The sequence below is a fragment of the Cimex lectularius genome, unplaced genomic scaffold (genome assembly GCF_000648675.2).
Source record: "Cimex lectularius strain Harlan isolate CLEC.00 unplaced genomic scaffold, Clec_2.1 scaffold63, whole genome shotgun sequence".
Lineage (NCBI taxonomy): Eukaryota > Metazoa > Arthropoda > Insecta > Hemiptera > Cimicidae > Cimex > Cimex lectularius.
Genome location: NW_019392694.1, coordinates 87,726 through 107,485, shown reverse-complemented (window position 1 = coordinate 107,485; position 19,760 = coordinate 87,726). Strand labels below are relative to the sequence as shown.

Below are 19,760 nucleotides of genomic sequence, written 5' to 3'. Positions count from 1 at the left end.
ACAACCTAATAGAAATAGACGTATATAGAAAACCCACAACTACAGACACTATGATAACAGCTGATTCCTCCCACCCATAGTTCCAAAAGGCTGCTGGTTCCATTTGGCTCATAGACCGGATGTTAAAACTTCCCCTAACACCTGATAACTATAAAAAAGAATTAAAAACTATTACAACCTTAGCAAAAAACAACGGGTATCAAGAAATATTTATTGATAGGTTGCTAATTAAAAGAATAAAAAAACTAACTTTAAACGAATCAACAATAGGACTCAGTCACCCCACCACAAATGAATCAGTAGGCTTCCGTTGTTTGCCATACATTGGTGAATTATCGGAAAAAGTTAGTAAAATTTTTAAACCAGAAGGTTTTAGGATAGCTTTTAGAAGTACGGGTTCACTTAAAAACATCCTCTCAAAACCTAAAGACAAAGTAGACAACTTGGCAAAAAGCGAGGTTTACGAACTCAATTGTAATGATTGTGATATTAAATACATAGGACAAAGCGGTAGAGAAATAAAAACAAGAGTAAAAGAACACTTGCCTAAATCGAGCAAATTTTCGGAATTTAAGGACCATCTAAAAGAAACAAAACATAATTTCAATTCAAATCTAAATACAAGAGTGTTACATAGATTCAACAAAGGGAAAGAATTAGATTGGTTTGCGATATTTGAAATTAAAAAATGTAAAACTGAACATGGTGATAAATGCGTTAATAATTTAACAGATTTTGGTCTTCCTCCCATTTTAAATATGTACGGAAATAATATCAAACTTCCAAATAATTAAACTAATTATTTTAATTGTTATTATTTTTATAGTAATTTAATAATATTAAGTATTTACTAGTATAATACTTATTTGTGTTATAATTTCTGCGTTTCGCACGTTCAAATTGAGCGCCATTAAATAAATCAGCTGCCAATTGGAACGTCGCCTTGGCGGAGGTATCAGCGGGTTCACTTTGGCAATTCATGTCGAGAGACGTGGTTGTAGAAGTCCTTCAACCTGATGATGAGCAAAAAGGCTCGAAATCCGGATCGTTCCAAAACAACTTACTGTGAGTAGGAACTATCTTTTTAAAAAGGATTAAACTATTTTGATGTTAATACTTGAAGTAAATTTAATAAATACAAATGTCTCTCTCTCTCTCTCTCTCTCTCTCTCTCTCTCTCTCTCTCTCTCTCTCTCACTCACTCACTCACTCACTCACTCACTCACTATCTCTCACTCTCTCTCTCTCTCTCTCTCTATATATATATATATATATATATATCCATTTTTCAATCGCTTTTTTTTTCGTTTTCTTTCTCAATCTTCTTTCAATCCCTTAAATGTCCAAACTGTCAAACTTCTTAAAGAATGTAGAAATTTTGGACATTTAATTTTAAGAAACCATTTGCTATTTTGTGTGCAATTTTGTATCAAAGAGTCTTGTTTATTTAATTTTTATTACTTTCAATTTTTTTAAATTGATGTTTAAAAATCTTATTGACAGTTTTTAAACCGTTTTTAACCTAAAAATTAAATTTTAGTCACTGAACGTTAATTTTACGTAGGTGATGACGATAATCATGGGATATTCATAAATATTTCGAGTGATATAATTACGTTCCAATTTTTATTTGTCTCAGTAATGATCTGTTGGCAAAGAAAAAACCTCTTCTTGAGCTCACCTCCCTCTACCATTTTACAACCTCTTCCATAAGCACGTCTTACTTTCCGTTTTAATTTTTCTGTACCATTTTTCAAAATTTCCTTCAATTCCGATTATAATTTTCAGTTTCTAAGCGGTCGTTATACTACACAGCAACGGGGGCCCAACATCGCGAGATGACTTCCAGTAAGTGGTTCCTTTTTTTATATAATCCATGCCAAACCGTTCTTTTCTTTACGTTATTTTAAATTCTTATTATTATTTCAGTATCCAGCCCAAACATTTTGGTTTTATGATGTATGGAAAATATTTTATGGAAGGTACATGACAAACGAAATATCTCAGATAGAATTGAGAATCAGACTTTGGATGTTAGGAATTTTTATTTCAGTTTGACATGTAAAATAACCTCACAAAGTTTTATTCATGCATTGTGATACTTTCCATATCCACATAATAAATGTACAAAGCAGAATAAAATGAATATTTTAGAATTGACATTGTCAGCTTCTATTTTTAGAATATACATAGAAATTCGTCTCAGTCACCTGAAATTTTCCCTTAAAAATTCAAAACAAAACTCACAATATGTATAAAAAAACAGATCTGAATATCTAATTTTTGATGAAAGATTAAAACCTTTGAGAAACCATGCTCTAAGCGGATTTTTATCTTTAAAATATTTTGATAAATTCAATAGATTATTTTAATTTAAATGTTCGCTTAGTGGATTATTCTCAGAGGTTTTAATCTATCATTATTTTAAATAGCCACTATCAGCACTAACACAAATAATTTATATCAATTAATTCGTTCAAAGATATAAAAGGAACGTGGACTAGCATTAAGGAATGCGTTCAGAAGATAAAAAAAAATTTTTTTGTATTAATAATGTCTAGATTACAAAAGTAATAAACCAATGACTGGTTACCTTAACTTCACTGACAGTTTGATGGAGATTTTCGTTTAAAGTTTTCTTATGATCGTCACTGATTGGTGTTCTTTCAACTTCAAGAGTTTGTCCGCGAGTTGGTTTGCGTATTTCTTATTCGCGGAATTTGTTCCTTAATAACGAGCAATCTTTTTGTCATTATAACTACTTTAACTAAAAATCCGGTTAACTCACTTGCAGTAATAAAAATAAGTATTCGAAAGTCGCATGTTTCCTTTAAAACGAAAAAATTTGAAATTTTTGATTATTTTGAGGTCGTGAGATTTATAAATCTTAGGCTCCGAAGATGTTCGCAATAAAGATCGAAACGTGCCTCGATAAAGAAAATGTTTTTCTAAACCTACAACACGCCAGACCGCATCTCACGATCTCCAAATAATCATTAATTGACTGATCCTACATTGATTTTCCTAAAATAATATTTTGTTCGTTTGAAAGTATTAGAGGTAAATAATTGACACATAAAATCTCCCACAATTGATACAATTATTATACAGGGTGAATTGCTACTCATGCTACAAACTTCTCCAGTAGATTCTTCACCCTAAAATGAACAAAAAAGTTCATATTGTCCATGGTCCGATTCTCAACCATTTCAGAGTAATTTCGCTTTTTATCGATTTTGAAAGATATCACGTCCTGGCGTCGGAAAATCGTGATATCTTTTAATCTAAACATTTCTCTTAAAATCTATAAGCACCGTTGAAATCCCCGTTAATTTTTAGAGAGAATCAAAATCATAATTCCATTGAAATTTTTTAATTTAATTTAATGCCCATTTAGTATGTAATGCTTAAGAAGTTTACAAACAGCTAGAAGGTCAAGGAAGAAAGACCCAAACGTTTTGCCACCTTCATCTTCTTATTGAAAAATTAACGGGGATTTCAACGGTGCTTATAGATTTTAAGAGAAATGTTTAGATTAAAAGATATCACGATTTTCCGACGCCAGGACGTGATATCTTTCAAAATCGATAAAAAGCGAAATTACTCTGAAATGGTTGAGAATCGGACCATGGTCAATATGAACTTTTTTGTTCATTTTAGGGTCAAGAATCTACTGGTGAAGTTTGTAGCACGAGTAGCAAGTCACTCTCAAACATTAGCAATCCTTGAACCACCATTTTTTCTCTTTTTGTCATCAACATCTTGGTCTCACAACCACTAAATAAGAAAATGACGAGTGCGTTGGAAGCGTTATTAAATCAGGTAGTTTTCCTCAAATTTGCTGCCTTCTGAGACTAAAATTAGAAACTCTGGATTACTTTATACACTTTCCGATTTACACAATTTTCCACTCTTTTTGTAGTTCTGGCTGAAATAAAACACAAAAAATTAGCCCAAACATTTTGCCACCGTCATCTTCTTATTGAAAAATTAACGGGAATTTCAACGGTGCTATTAGATTTTCAGAGAAATGTTTAGATTAAAAGATATCACGATTTTCCGACGCCAGGACGTGATATCTTTCAAAATCGATAAAAAGCGAAATTACTCTGAAATGGTTGAGAATCGGACCATGGACAATATGAACTTTTTTGTTCATTTTAGGGTGAAGAATCTACTGGAGAAGTTTGTAGCACGAGTAGCAATTCACCCTGTATATAGGTATTTTTTAAAACCAGTAACAATTACTTAATAAATAATATTCTTTTTGTACATAAATATCACAGGTGTTTGACTAGAAAATCGTGATAAACACAATTGATATTTATGTACAAAAAGAATATTATTTATTAAGTAATTGTTACTGGTTTTAAAAAATGCCTATATATATGTAAGAGGCTGTTAAGAAGAGGTTTTTCTTTCTTTCTTTATTTATTATATATGTATATAGTTTGTTTATATACATATCGTGGAATGTGCAATGTGTTTACGATTTGACTTTGTATCTATCCCCTGAAGAAGACAATAAAACTTGTCGAAAGCTTGGGCGTTGATATAATAACATTGTATGTTTGAAGACCACAACCCGAATCCCAATCAACATCATTTACGTTTATGACCATTGAACAGTTTTTATTTTATTTAATCTAACAAGAACCACTTTCGGGTTGTTTAATTTCAATCATTGGAAATTAAGACAGATTGATTTGTTGATTTATATTGTTGATACAATTTTAAAAGTTCTTCATTGGCAGATTTTAAATGAGTGAAAGTTGAGGTAGTGTTGTTAATTGTGTTATAATCCATTAAATGCTTTGACTATCAAATTAATAGAAATAATCCCCTCATTTTTAAACATGTTTAAACATTTACTAAAGACATCCAATAAATCACTAATTTAAAAAAATTCTTACAGTAATTGTTAAGTTAAAATGTAGTGATTTTGAACTTCACGTTTTCCGCAAGTTCAAAATTGAGCAGCATTAAAACCAGCTCCTCATTGAAACATCGCGTTAGTGGTGGATTGGCAGCCACTCCAATTTACATGGAGAGACGTGTTTGTAACTCCCTCAACCTGATGTTGAGCGTTTAATGGCAGAATCCCTATAATTGCCAAAACCAATTCTTTGAATAGAACACTCCTTTGGAAAAAGTATAAACATACTATAATCCTGTTAGTTAATGTCACAATGCCAAATTACTAATTTTTGTTTACTAATAAACCTTTTGAAAGGTCCGAAGCGTTCTATCAAACCAGTGTGAAAAGCTAAGCAAATAAAAACAAATGAAAAACAAAGCTATAATACAAAAAATTACCTTTATTGATAAAGTTTAAAATTAATATCTTTTTTGAAATAATGTTACAAATACAAATTGCACTTTGGGCGGTTCATATCATTCTGGCTCTCGCGTCTTTTTTGACGCCCAACTACCGTAACTACAGGTTTATCACCCCACATACTACAAGAAGCAATTCAACAATGGTTAAATAAGTTAAGGTAGCATCTCTGTTGCCTGGACCCTGAAAGAAAATAGTTTTCAAAATTTAAAAATATACTATTCTCTTGCCGATATAAGAAAACCGCTCATCTCCGTTGTAGGGTTGTATTGGAAATCTGCCCATTCTCAGTCACGTCTGGACGTTAATTTCACGCAGAGGCCAATGCTTTAAACCCAACGCGAAACTTTCCCTGGCAAGAGCAGAACGGCCTTATTTTGGTTCATCTTTTCTCAAAATCTAGGCATGTTTTAGAATGAGGACAGACAGTTGTGTCTAAAAAGCTAAATTGAAACGAATTTCCTCCTCTGATCAGCTCCTGATAAGCTATGCGTTTATTTATGTTACCCAAATGCTGTTTGACTCCCTATTTTTGTCATACACTAAAATAACAATAGATGTTGTTTTAAATAATAGAAACTTAAGTTCAATTAATCCCGCATATGTAGAAGTATTCAAAGACTATCATTTGGAGGGTTTCCAGAGTAAATCAGTCCACATATCAGGAAAAGAGGAAGTAACAATAGACTAAACCGGTGTTTAACATTATTGAAATATCGGCCGAAACCTATTCGGATTCCAATTGATTGTGAGATTTATTGGCAATTTATCCGCTGTAGCGATCGATCCTGCAATTAAACCGACAAATCCCTCATACGTCCTGGGGAGGGAACTGATTGCGGCCAAAGCCTTTCGGCTGCCAACCCAGTTGGCGATTCGCTCCGAGGTGCTAACGAACTTGCCTCCTCCTTCTCGTTATTGAATTAAAGCCTCATCCGTCTTGTTTGCATGGGAGACGAAGTTGGCGTCGTCACACATATTCTGAACATGGTCTCGTCACTGTCTTGATTTTCAGGTTTGAACTAATTGATGAACGAAGATACAAACTAGTTCAGTAAAATCACGATTTATTAGATAAACGCAGCTGGATTTTTGACCTCTAATTAAAATGGTACTGTTTTTAAAAATACAAAATATGCTAATTTAATATTTATTGCTGTAATCAACAATACAAACTGTGGCTAATAGTTTATTAAATAAACCAAGAAATCGCTACCTCAACTTCATATCACACCATCCTCTTCATACAATAAACACGGCCAAAGTGTTACATCAAAGAATTATTACCCTAAGACATGAATTATTTCACCACAAGAACATAAAGATATACAAACAGATCCTCCATAACAATCACTACCCTAAACACATAATCAACAGAATATTCAACAACTACAATTCAACACTAACACCAACCACTAGTACTTTTCCAAAATTAATGATCCCACAGCAAAAACAAATAAATCTGACGTAATCTACAAAATCAATTGTTCACATACATCTTACATCGGCCTTACATCGCAATATCTGGATAAGAGAGTAATGCAACATATCTATGATTGCAAAAAAACCCAAGCAAAACCCTACAACACTCGCTACCCACCAATTTGAACACAAAAACAATTTCTACTTCAACAATCCCAAAATATTACACACAAAACAAAACAAACATAAACGTAACTGTTTAGAAATGATTTATATCAACAGAGATAAACACAGCATCAATTACAGAATGTAAACTCATTCGCAGCTACGCCAATATCATTAATCAAATTCAGTATAGATAATACACACATTTCATCACATCACACAAAACATATCATATTACATATAAAACATTCATCACATTCAACACATCAAACATTTTTACGTAGTCTAATTGTTGAACAATTTAGCTTTCCTTTTCCTATTTATCCCCGTCAATATAATCCTGAAAGGATAATATGGCCAAACCATTACCAACGTTTTTTCCCATCGTCAGATCTTTTCACCTCAAAGAAGCCGACTCCTTATACAAAAATATTTTTTATACCGACTTCCTTCCCCACCCCTTCAAAATCCAACGTATGTAAACATAAAAGGAGCAATATCTCACTGGCACTCTCAACATGACACGCAAGAATGGCAAAATTACACAGAAAACAAACACTTTGAGTGTGTAGAAATACTTTGATTGAACATAAAAAAATATTTTTGCATTATATAAATTCACTTTTTTCCACATCGTACATGTTTTTGTTAAATTTAAACAATGTTCGTAAATCCCAGGCCCTGAAGATAATCTCAATAAACATCGAAACGTTGGCACGATAAAGAAAATGTTTTTCTGAAACCTACATCATACCAGACGGCATCTCACGATTTCTAAATAATTATATACACAAATACATTTCATAGTCTCAATGCAATGTTCAACAAGAATAACTTGCCCTTTACCACTTGTACACGAGTAATAATTTTAATGTAAAAAATAAAGGGCCATATAAGGCTCATTTGCATAAGACCTGGCCATTGTTGGCGATGATCACGAAGAAGCCGTTGACAAATTAGTGACAATAGTAATCAAAATCAGAAATTGCAGAAGAAAAGTGATAAATCAAATGGAGCCAAATGTAGGACTGACTAGTCCGGCATAATATGTGTTAAAAGATCTGATTGCCTAAGCGTGATTGTAGCTCTAAGATATACCAATAAACATGAAGAAAATCAATCCATATTACGAATACATCACAGTGCATCGAAGGTTTAATGTTTTTGAAAACTATATGGTAGGGAACTGCTGCCCGCAAAAGTTAGACTGAGATTCGGACATAACGGTTTTCCAGCACTCTTTCGTATCAAGGTTACTAACTTAGCAGTAACATTTTTCATGCGAAAATATTAATATATAACGTTTTGTTAAATGTCCTAGGCCCTCACAGGGAAGGGAATAAACTATCATTAACTTTGGTAAACCACGAAACGCAACTGTTTATCAAAATGAGCTTAATACTCCGAAAGCGAACTTTGAAATTTTGAAAGCAATAAACGCTACTATCGTGCAAAATGACCTAGTAAACTAAGTAGTGTTGAAGGGTCTTATGTGGGGTTTCTATAGTATGTATATAAAAATAATAAAATGGCTCTTTGATAGCCAAATCCCAAGGAAAAATCCAGAAGTTTGACGAACTCAAAATAGAAAGAAATTTTACATTGTCTAATCGATTAAGTGTCAATACGACTAGATCTATTCGGTATATTTCAGAGAATTATCAAACCCATAGGAATCAGAGCAATGTAGTAAGATACGACGTGGTTGTTGCTTGGTATATCAGTATGCTCGATCAGGACTTGTATTATTTTAAACCACACTTGATTTGAACATCCTATGAGTCAGGAACGTCCAGCATCGTGTGAAACGTGATGCGATCCAAGGCAATGCAGAATATGTAACAGACTAAAAAGGTTAAAAGAGTTGGTTCAGTGAACATATTGGCAACCAGATCAATCGGCGCGTTAGTGTTTAGTTAAAAAAAAAAAAAATACATTGCTAAATTAGACATTAATTTTAAGATTTAAAAATAATATGATCGATTGATCTTAATTGGTGGCCCAAAGGGTATTTAATAAAATGGAAAGGGGCGTCGGTGGCCGCAATGGTTGATACACGAAAAATCTCACAGACCTTGTTACCTGAGCTTAAATTAAATTTTTAAAAAATAAATAAAAAATAACGTCCCTGGGGTTGAAATAACCCGTGCTGTTGCGAAGCCCCGTTTAAAAAATAAGTAAATGAATAAAATTGAAAACTATTGTTTAACTAGTAAGTAATATTAGCATAATGACAAAAGATGACTTGTAAATGGAAATTCATAGGTGAAATAATTTTTACATATTCTTTTTTATTGTTTCTATACAATATGCATAAATAATAAAGATAATATCATATAAACAATTAAAGTGTCTTTTATTCATGCAGTGTATTTTTATATTAGGAAAGAACAGATCTCCAATTAAGTCATTGCGGATTTGTTTCCACTTTTATTACCAATTCTCTTCTTTCGTCTTGTTACTAACATTTATTATACTAACTTACTACCCTTAATTAAAATTGCTTTTCATCAATATATTACGAAATACTAAATCTACCAACAAAACACATCGCGCCCTTTTTCTGGCGATTTATTCGCATACGAAATATGATGTGAAAGATTATTTCCAACTAATAATGATTTGTAAGATTTCATGGTTGCTCAATTCACAATAAACCGACAATTAAAAGTTTCACCTAACATTCGAGATTCTCGAGCGATCATTTAATTAGTATATCTCAAAGCTTTTGAGAAACTTTCGTCCTGCCTGCAGTAATTATTTTGTAAACTTTTGGATCAAATTAGAGTCAGCATGAACGTTCTTTCTAATTTGATTGAAAATTTGTGTAATTTTTTAAATTTTAAGGAAACAAGAATGTTTCGATTGACTTAAATTTTTGTTAAATTTATATAAAATTTTGTTTGATTTGTTTTTTGTTTTTATGAGAGAGAGAGAGAGATAGATAGATAGATAGATAGATAGATAGATAGATAGATAGATAGATAGATAGATAGATAGATAGATAGATAGATAGATAGATAGATAGATNAGAGAGAGAGAGAGAGAGAGAGAGAGAGAGAGAGAGAGAGAGAGAGAGAGAGAGAGAGAGAGAGAGAGAGAGAGGAGAGAAATATAGAGATAGATAGATAGATCGGGAGAGAGAGTCGTAGATATGGACGAAAAAGTGATGGAGGGTGAATTGCACCCTTTAAATTGAAAAAGTCGCCTACTGAACTGCGTTAATATAATTAGGAAGATAATAATATTAGGGATCTGGCTGATCGAACGATTCGTGCAAGGGCTTAATTGTATTATGCAATTCATTGGATTTCTACTGGGGTGCCAGTTGAGACTAGAAGTCACACTCAAAACCATCTTCAGTTTGTCGCTATTCTTATTGGAATATTTACAATTTCTGCTTAGAGAAACTTGATTAACGGTAGGTGATCTAACCTACGTACAACGTTTTGTTTTTATGCCTGTTTTCTTTTATTCAATTTTTTTAAATTAGTTTTCGGTGTGCCAAGGAGCACTTTTAAAACTAAATATACAATGGGATAGATAGAGTGAATTTGAGAAAGTAAGCAAAAAACATTACCTACTGTTTAAAGTTGACTGTGCGTTTAACTGTTTAGACTGTTTAATGTGCGTTTTTTTTAGTGAAAGATGATTTCAACTGCGATACTACTACAAGCTAATCACCAACTGACAATATGTTGCCCTGACGATAATCAATGAAACCATTAAAGCCTCTTACTATAGATTTTTTAAAAGATAAAAACGGAATTTAAAGAAAAAATAGCATTTATGAGAGAAAGTATAGACATGAAACATGAGCTAAAGGAAAGGAAAACTGAAAGTACAACAATTGCACCTTGACCTAGAGTAATTTGATCCAGAAAAGTAAGAAAGAAATTAACAAATCTGTGTAGATGAAGAATAAGAACAGACATCTAACGAACAAAGTTGTGTTTGGTTGGACTTATTGTCCAATTTAAAAAATAATAATATGTTACATCTATAAGTTTTATAAAATTGTTTATTTTATAATTTACAATTCGTACAATTTTTCACCATTCCTGTACTACTATGTTTGTATTATTTCGTGTTTCAACATTAAAATAATTAAATTCACTAATTTCGTGGTCCGCTTGACCAATTAATATATTACAATTAATTACGGTTTTTAGTTGAGATAAAAACGTCAATGGCACGAGCGGGATTCGAACCCACGATCTTCGGCTAGATACGCCGCTGCTCTACCACTTGAGCTATCGTGACCTCGATCCACTCGGACACCAACTTCCCATCTCAACCGCACCTTTTGAATTTTCCCTCCTTTTTGCCATTTTTCAAATTTCGTGTAATCGGTTTGGATTCTCGACGACAAATGAAATGGCGACGGAGAGCATTAGTGAAGTATATTTCATTTTAAATCATTAAATTCACTAATTTCGTGGTCCGCTTATATTATATATTGTAAATTATAAAATAAACAATTTTATGTAACTTATAGATGTAACATATTTTTTTTTTAAATTGGACAATAAGTACAACGCTTATATATTACAATTAATTAAGGTTTTTAGTTGAGATATAAAAGTCCATGGCACGAGCGGGATTCGAACCCACGATCTTCGGCTAGATACGCCGCTGCTCTACCACATTCAAAAGGTGCGGTTGAGATGGGAAGTTGGTGTCCGAGAGGATCGAAGTCACGATAGCTCAAGTGGTAGAGCAGCGGCGTTTCTAGCCGAAGATCGTGGGTTCGTATCCCGCTCGTGCCATTGACGTTTTTATCTCAACTAAAAACCTTAATTAATTCAAATAATTAGTTGTTTTTTTTCAAACAAGAGGGAATGTGCTAGTAGAACAGCTACCTTATACGTATTCTTATATCTTGATACAGTAATTTTTAATTCTTCTTGGAATTTAGAAAAACAAATTCATTTATAACTTTATTACACCCGGATTCTACTGGTTGCTTCATGGCACTTATTATGGTATTAAATCTTCGCTGGTTGGTTGGAAAGCATTTCTGTTGGCAAAAGAGTACACAAGTTATTCACGAATTGGATAGGTAGCATTTCCAAATGACATACATTCTGCCTTCTAACATAAAACATGGTATGCTTGAGTAATTGGTCTAGAATACCACTTATTCTGAGGATGCCTACAAGAAAGCATATAAAAAGAAAAACTGCGTTCAATTGAGAAAAATATAATAATCCTGCATCATGTGTGCCGCCTTTTCCCGTTGTAAGGAGGCTGACAATTATCCAGTCTGTCACTATCACCAATTTGCAATTTACACAATGTACCCTCTTGTGCCCAGAGTAGTAGTTTTGTTGATTTATGAATGTCTCCGAATTACTCTGGCTTGGTACCATGGTACCATCAATAATGCCCAAGCAATTGTATACTAAAGCCCCTTCAACTTGAACCGCCTATACACAATTTAAAAGGTAAATTCTAAGACACGGGTATAGAATGTTGTTATAATGAGTATGCACATTGTTGAATGTCCTGCTCTGTACTGTTTCAGTATTTCCTGGTTGAGTTAAGAAAATTTTCCCAAATATTGAAGACATGACTACGATTACAGTCATTCATGTCTAATATGTAGTTAGCTGTGATGGGCAAGAGAGTTGCTGAAACCTAATATTATTCCTCAAGATCTTTAAGCCGAGTAAAATGCTTAGTCTTTCATGCCTATGTAAAAACATACGGCACATATCGCATATTTATATTCACTTAATTTCCCATTTACTAACATGAAATTACATACCGTCCTTGAATTGTGTTTTTCAGTTATGCATAAAACTTTCCTGACGATTTCCAAGTAAGTTCTATGAAACCTGAGGAGGTTTTGCCACTTTTCATCGTCAATTTCAGTTAAGGTAACCTTGCCACGAATCCCCCGGTAATTGATGTTCACTCTGTATTAGAGTTTCGGCTATTATATGGTTTTCAGCATTTTCCAAACTACCTCAGCAATTAAGAGAAAAAAAGTCTATCTCAATCCATGTACCTTTCTTTAATTACGAACTCGCAATATTGTATATTGTAATGATAGTTTTTTCAACCGAGCGTGCGTTGACAGTGAATGTATTGATTAGCGTGAACGTGTAGGGTAAGGGAGTCGATGGCGGAATATTGAGTACCCCACCGACAGCCAATTAGTTTAGTTGTACAATAGAGGTAATGCACGATAGAAGAACGTCGAGTACACCACCACCTTAACTGTGTAAATGGTATGTAAATACTCCGGCTGACAGACTGTTGTCCATGCCGTAAAGTATTTTGTAACATATTTTGAGTTTGTTGTATTCCATGTAAATAAATACTATTATTCATTCATTCATGTAAATAGGAAAGAATGTATTTAAAAGTGAGAGTGTAAATGGGTTTGGATTTAGAAACTATTGCGTTGGGTGCTAATATGACCTAGTTGTTGACTGCCCCTTCAGTCCAATCTCGGATGCCCGACGAGTAGACTGAGATTTGACCTCGACTGCCAACACCCGTGGTGGTTGATGTTTGAGACCTGCCCGTAATTTCTTTTAAATTCAAAAGCTCGAATTGCCGATGTAAATCTCTAGTGGTAAAGTAATATTAGATGGATTCGCCTTATGTATCCATATGTAAAATTAATCTATGTTAAATGTTTGGCCATAATAATTGGAATAATATCGTATTATTTAATTATTATTTCAAAGCCGCATAATTGTTACGTTGGTAATCATGATCTTCTATATCGTCGTTTAATGGAGGTTACAATTGATCCGATTAGCAAACTGGCCTGTATAATCCTGATCTATTGGTTTATCCTTTAACTTAGCTATAAACGCTGGCTCACAACAACTAAAAGCTAAACGAAATTTTAAAGTCGATTGCTATTTTGACGATTAACAGATTTGATCCCATAATGACAACCCTGCGGATTAGCACATACGTATTGATTTAGTGTTCAGAAGGACAAATTGGATTATACGAAATTTAACGGTGGAAATGGTAAAAGAAATCTCTTGAGATGTTATAAAGTTATAGAACAATGTTTGAATTTTTTGCTGTAAAAGATGCCGTGAAAGTTTTAGAGACGGGTTGTAAGGAACTTCGAAAATTTGAAGTCTTTTACCTTACTAACTTTGCTTAGCTCATCTCGCTTTTTAGGTTTTTAATTAAAAAGTAAATATAACTTTGTTATAAATTAAGTTGAATACGAAAACTATTATAGAAATAATTTTAGTATATTTCACTGTTAAATGAAGGTTTTTTGTTGATGAAATATATAATTTTAAGTGAACATATAATTAAATAAATTTTCTTAGAAATATTCCTTTTGCGTCTTCTTCACCCATTCTAATGTAGATTTTTATAGGCACATCTCTGAGGACGACGTGCGGTATGTAATTCTGCTTGAGATATGAATTGCGCAATATTGTAATTTATTCTCCCAGCAACTACAAATTCGATGTTGCATTATTCTGATTGATATAACTACTTTTGATTTCTGCAACTCATTCGCTACGATTAAACACGCATTGTCTTGCAAATTCTCTGAAATGTTTGCCTCCACTTTTTTTCAAACAAGAATAAATTTCCGTTGTTTTTTACCCTAGATCGGGAAGTATTTTCTCGTCGACTACTTCTTTTAAAACACTTGGCACGAGTAGAGCTCGAAAGCGGACTATTTTCTAAAACGGATTGGACCGCACGATTTCAACCTTCTATGGATATTGTCGCCGAATTAGCTGCCCTCTCTATTTTACCCTATTGTCGATTTGAACAATTTCTATTTCTTTACAATCTGTATCAACCATTCATTAAATCCAAATGTAACCAACAACGATAAAGGAAAAGTGAATTTTAATTTATAAAATATATTTATATTTTTGTAAATGTTTTAGCTACCATTATAATTATTTTCGTTGCGTACTCGCATTGCTGCGTTTGTGCAGAATGGTAGCAAGTAAAAGTGTACACATTTGTTCGAGTTTAGTTAATTTTTCATCAAGTGGCTCAAGTGTACCGAAAGGAGTTTAGAGAAAAACTAGACAAAAGCAATATAATTACAATTATTATAAAATTTCGTTTATAATATTTCTATATATGGAATGAATTTGAGAGAAAACTTGTTTCGGAAAATAATATTTCGAGGACAAAGTTTGGATTTTGGAGGTGCAAGCAATTTTATCAATCGAAACCAAATTTCACTTTCAATTAATTAAGTTTTTTAGTTGAGATAAAAAATCAGTGTCACGAGCGGGATTCGAACCCACGATCTTCGTCTCGATATGCAGCTGCTCTACCACTTGAGCTATCGTGACATCGATCCACTCGGACACCAACTTCCCATCTCAACCCCACCTTTTTAATTTTTCCTCCTTTTTGCCACTTTTCAAATGTCGTGTAATCTATTTGATTCTCGGCGACAACTGAAATGGCCACGGAGAGCTTTAGTGAAGGTATACTTCATTTAAACTTATTGAATTCACTAGTTTTCGTGTCCGCTTGACCAATTTATATCTTTCAATTAATTAAGGTTTTTAGTTGAGATAAATACTAGGTCAAGCGGACCACGAAAACCAGCGAATTTAATAAGTTAAAAAACATCCGCAGTGGTGGAGCAGCGGCTCTATAGCCGAATATCGTGGGTTCGAATCCCGCTCATGACATTGACTTTTTTATCTCAACTAAAAACCTTAATCAATTCGAAGATATTAATTGGTCAAGCGGACCACGAAAACTAGTGAATTTACTAAATTTCACTGTTCACCCCAAGTAAATTGAGAATGTTTATGCTTGAGTATTTTTCAGTTTTTCTATGCGTGTTATATGTAGTTTCATTTTTGATGTTACATGTTTCGCCAAATCATAGTTAGGCCTAGACCCGCTCCGGGGTGTAGATTCTTTCAGAATCGGATAAATTGTTAATATATAATGTCTAATGCAGTCCTTCCTGAATAATACAATTATAAGATTATTGAATTGGATGTACGAGTCAGAAAGCGTTGTTATGAGGAGAAAAGTACAGCTAATCAAACGGCGCTTGTCCTGCAGATTCGCGAGCTTTGTCGCTCCGCCGGCTGAAAGCGTTCATTTGGCGAAATAAATAAAAAGGGCCATGTGGATTTATCTTGCAGTAAATAAACAAGAAAAGTCTCCTGGCCTGACCTGGCTTCAAGAAGAATAAAGGATTGTTTCTTCTATCGTAGATCTGCGTCCAACGGACTGGCAAACATCGTTTTGATCCAGAATTTCAAAGGATGATAAATGCATTTGGAACAGTTTGATAGAAAGAAAAAGGGCGGAAAACGGAAGCTCGTAATTTAAAACTCAATATCGATTCCTTGTTGTGAACGAAGGACGTCGCAGTTGATCCCTTCTCCCGAGTTTACTTAAAATTCCACTCGTCCCGTCTTGTTAAAACAAATATTTCCCGTGAACGAAGTAAAAGTCAAACAGAGAAAAACAGGTGGAAAAGATGTGGTAAATGTTTGTAGAAAGATTAAATGATCTTAGCCACTCGTCAGCTGTTTTTAGAAATTCAAGGCATCGAATTTTCTAGGCTTTTCTTTACATTCTATTCAACTTTACTTATCTACTCAACTGAACATATAATAATCATTCTAGAAAAAAAAGAACTTTCCGTACAAATGTGTGCGGTAAAGATAGTGTTGTTTCAGACTGAACCGATGAAAACTTGAAAAACCAACAACTCGGATGTATGAACTGTTTAATAATAATTCGAATCCTTTTTTTTTTAAAGACGTTAAGGCAATATTTATTATATTGGACTTCTTTAAAATATTCAATATACAATATCCATTTTGAAAGTAAATTAACAAAACCAAACAATGATGAGAGAAACCGCTAAAATAACTTGTCAAAAACATTCAATGTGAAATAAATTTTGATGAAACATGTTTTTCAGTTTATGACGGATTATTCATCCATTGAGTAACTATAACTTGTCACCGTTGTTACCTTCGTTGCTATTTAAATTTTAAGTAGTTGCATTTTATTGTTGAAATGTATTTTACACCAACTCAACTATTTTTACAATCAGTTATTCGTTTATGTAACAAGTATTCGAATAAACGTTCGAAAAAATGCAAACGAAATTTCACAACTTAGGTACAAATTTTATTGTCGAAAAAGAAAAATCCACTGCAAAAGAATTGGTATGCAACATTGCCAGTATGCCAGTAATGGAAAGATAGTTTTCAGAAAAAAATAATTTGAAAAGTAATATATTACGATAAGTGGACTCATTAAGCGATGAAATATTTAGAGATCCGTATTTCTCAACATGCCCATCATATAAACGAGCACACAGATAGGCAACTATTATTCAGAAATCGTGAGATGCGGTCTGGTGTGATGCAGATTTCAGAAAAACATTTTCTTTATCGTGCCAACGTTTCGATCTTTATTGAGATCATCTTCAGGGCCTGGGATTTACAAACTTTCTTTACATTTAACAAATACAATAGGATGTGGAAAAAGTGAATTTATTCAATGCAAAAAATATTTTTATATTCAATCAAAGTATTTCTACTCACTCAAAGTGTTTGTCTTCTGTGTAATTGTGCCATTCTTGCTTGTCGTGTTGAGAGTGCCAGTGAGATATTGCTGTTTTATTTTTACATACGTTGGCCGATAACATACATATATCATCACATCACACAAAACATTTAATATAACTTATAAAACATTCATTACATTCGACACATCAAACATTTTTACATAGTCTAATTTTTAACAATTTAGCTTTCCTTTTCCTATTTATCCCCGTCTATATAATCCTGAAAGGATAATCTGGCCGAACCATTACCAACGTTTTTCCCATCGTCGGCTCTTTTCACCTCAAAGAAGCAGACTCTTTATACAAAAATGTCTTTCTATACCTACTTCCTTCTCCACCTCTTCAGAATCCAACATATGTAAACATAAACAATATCTCACTCCTACATGTTTTTGTTAATTTAAACAATGTTCGTAAATCCCAGGCCCTGAAGATGATCTCAATAAAGATCGAAACGTTGGCACGATAAAGAAAATGTTTCTCTGAAACCTACCTCACACCAGACCGTATCTCACGATTTCTGAATAATCATAGAATATTAAGTGATTTTGGGCTCTAATCCTATCCTAGCCCCAGATGAAATTCAATATCTCAACAACATTGCCGACTTGTACGGTACACTCGGTGGCGGATCACGTTGAACGAGCAAAACAACCAAGTTATGTTGGCACATTAACAACCAATTCATACCATTATTGAACCAGGTCCTCTACCTTGGGCTTTACTAGATGGCAGACTAACACTGAACCGACATAAAAGATTAAAATGATATGAACTTAACAAAAACGAATGACTACTCAGACACCTATTGGGACTCAAATCAACAGTAAACATTCATAACAAACTACTCGCTTTCAAACACCTATCGGGCTGATTTGGCCTTCGGGGTCGAACCGTGGAGATCGGCCAAACCCTTCAATATCCAACGAATTCAATCGAAAGTTCTGCGCAGTTTCATCTTTGCTCCTTTCTACATCACCAATCAATTCTTCTTCAATTTCCTCTCTAAACTATCCCTCCACCCTAATCCATAGCACAAACTCTTTCCTCAACGCCCTTGAAAAACCTTTATAATCCTCCCCGCTGTATAAAATGACCTCGTCAACCCAAGAAGAGAATTCTAGAACTGGCTGGTTTCTCTCTCAACTGCCTCGTGGTCAGAAAATATATAAGGTTTGTATATAATCATATTATGTGCTCATTGCGCATTTTTGTACAGATAGTAATAAATAAAATATATGAAGTTAAAAAATCGTTAGCAAAACATGTAAAACAAATTGTAAATGAACTGTATAAATTGTATTTCTGTGAATAAGCCTACTAAAAAAACAATTTTAGAGTAAAAACAAGATGAAGATGTGTTTAATTTTCTTTGTGCAGATGAAACCAAATTAAATGAAGCCATCAAATTTGTTCTATCTTACACCAGCCGTAGCGTCTTCTTCACCCACAACCAGGCCATAAACTGTCAGAATTAATACGAATGGTCACTACGACCACGGACTGAACTTGTAGAAAATGATTTGCCCGTTGTATCGGGAGCCAATTGGGACCTCCGTGGCCATTTCGCAAATGACGTGTCGACAGGAAATTGGTCTTGATTTCCTGGGACGGTCCCGGAACACGTGCAACTTCCTCTCGCCCCTCCTTTCACATTCCCTGCCTTCGTGTCACGTCGTTTTTGCCGGTCGATATTTTTATCTGTCGCTTCTGACGTCTCTCAGATGGATTTGTACTAAGAGAATTCGGAGGGTATCGATTTGGTTCTCTCAAAAGTCTTGCAAGCCTTCAAATTAGGAATATTGTAGTTCAATGTGAGAATAACGACAAATGTTCAAGCGTGCAAATTAATATTCTCATCCTTTTTTGACAATTATCTGTTTTATACTCCTAATTTACGTCGTTAATTTCAAATTTTCTGATCGAATTCACAGACGTTCATAATTAACGCCAAAATTCACACATATAAATATTTGTTGTAATCTTAATTGTATTGTTTATTCACTAATTTCGTGATCCGCTTGACCAATTAATATCTTTCAATTAATTACGGTTTTTAGTTGAGATAAAAAAGGCAGTGTCACGAGCGGGATTCGAACCTCCGACCTTCGGCTAGATACGACGCTGCTCTACCACTTGAGCTATCGTGCTGCTATAGCTCAAGTGGTAGAGCAGCGTCGTATCTAGCCGAAGGTCGGAGGTTCGAATCCCGCTCGTGACACTGACTTTTTTATCTCAACTAAAAACCTTAATTAATTGAAA

The 19,760-nt window shown here is 33.7% G+C and overlaps 1 protein-coding gene across 2 annotated transcripts in view; it reads left to right on the top strand.

The window, feature by feature from the left end:
- Window positions 1-19,760, top strand: part of LOC106674233 (neuroligin-1-like) — a 156,002-nt gene that overhangs the window by 50,555 nt on the left and 85,687 nt on the right. The gene's annotated exons all lie outside the window — the stretch shown is intronic.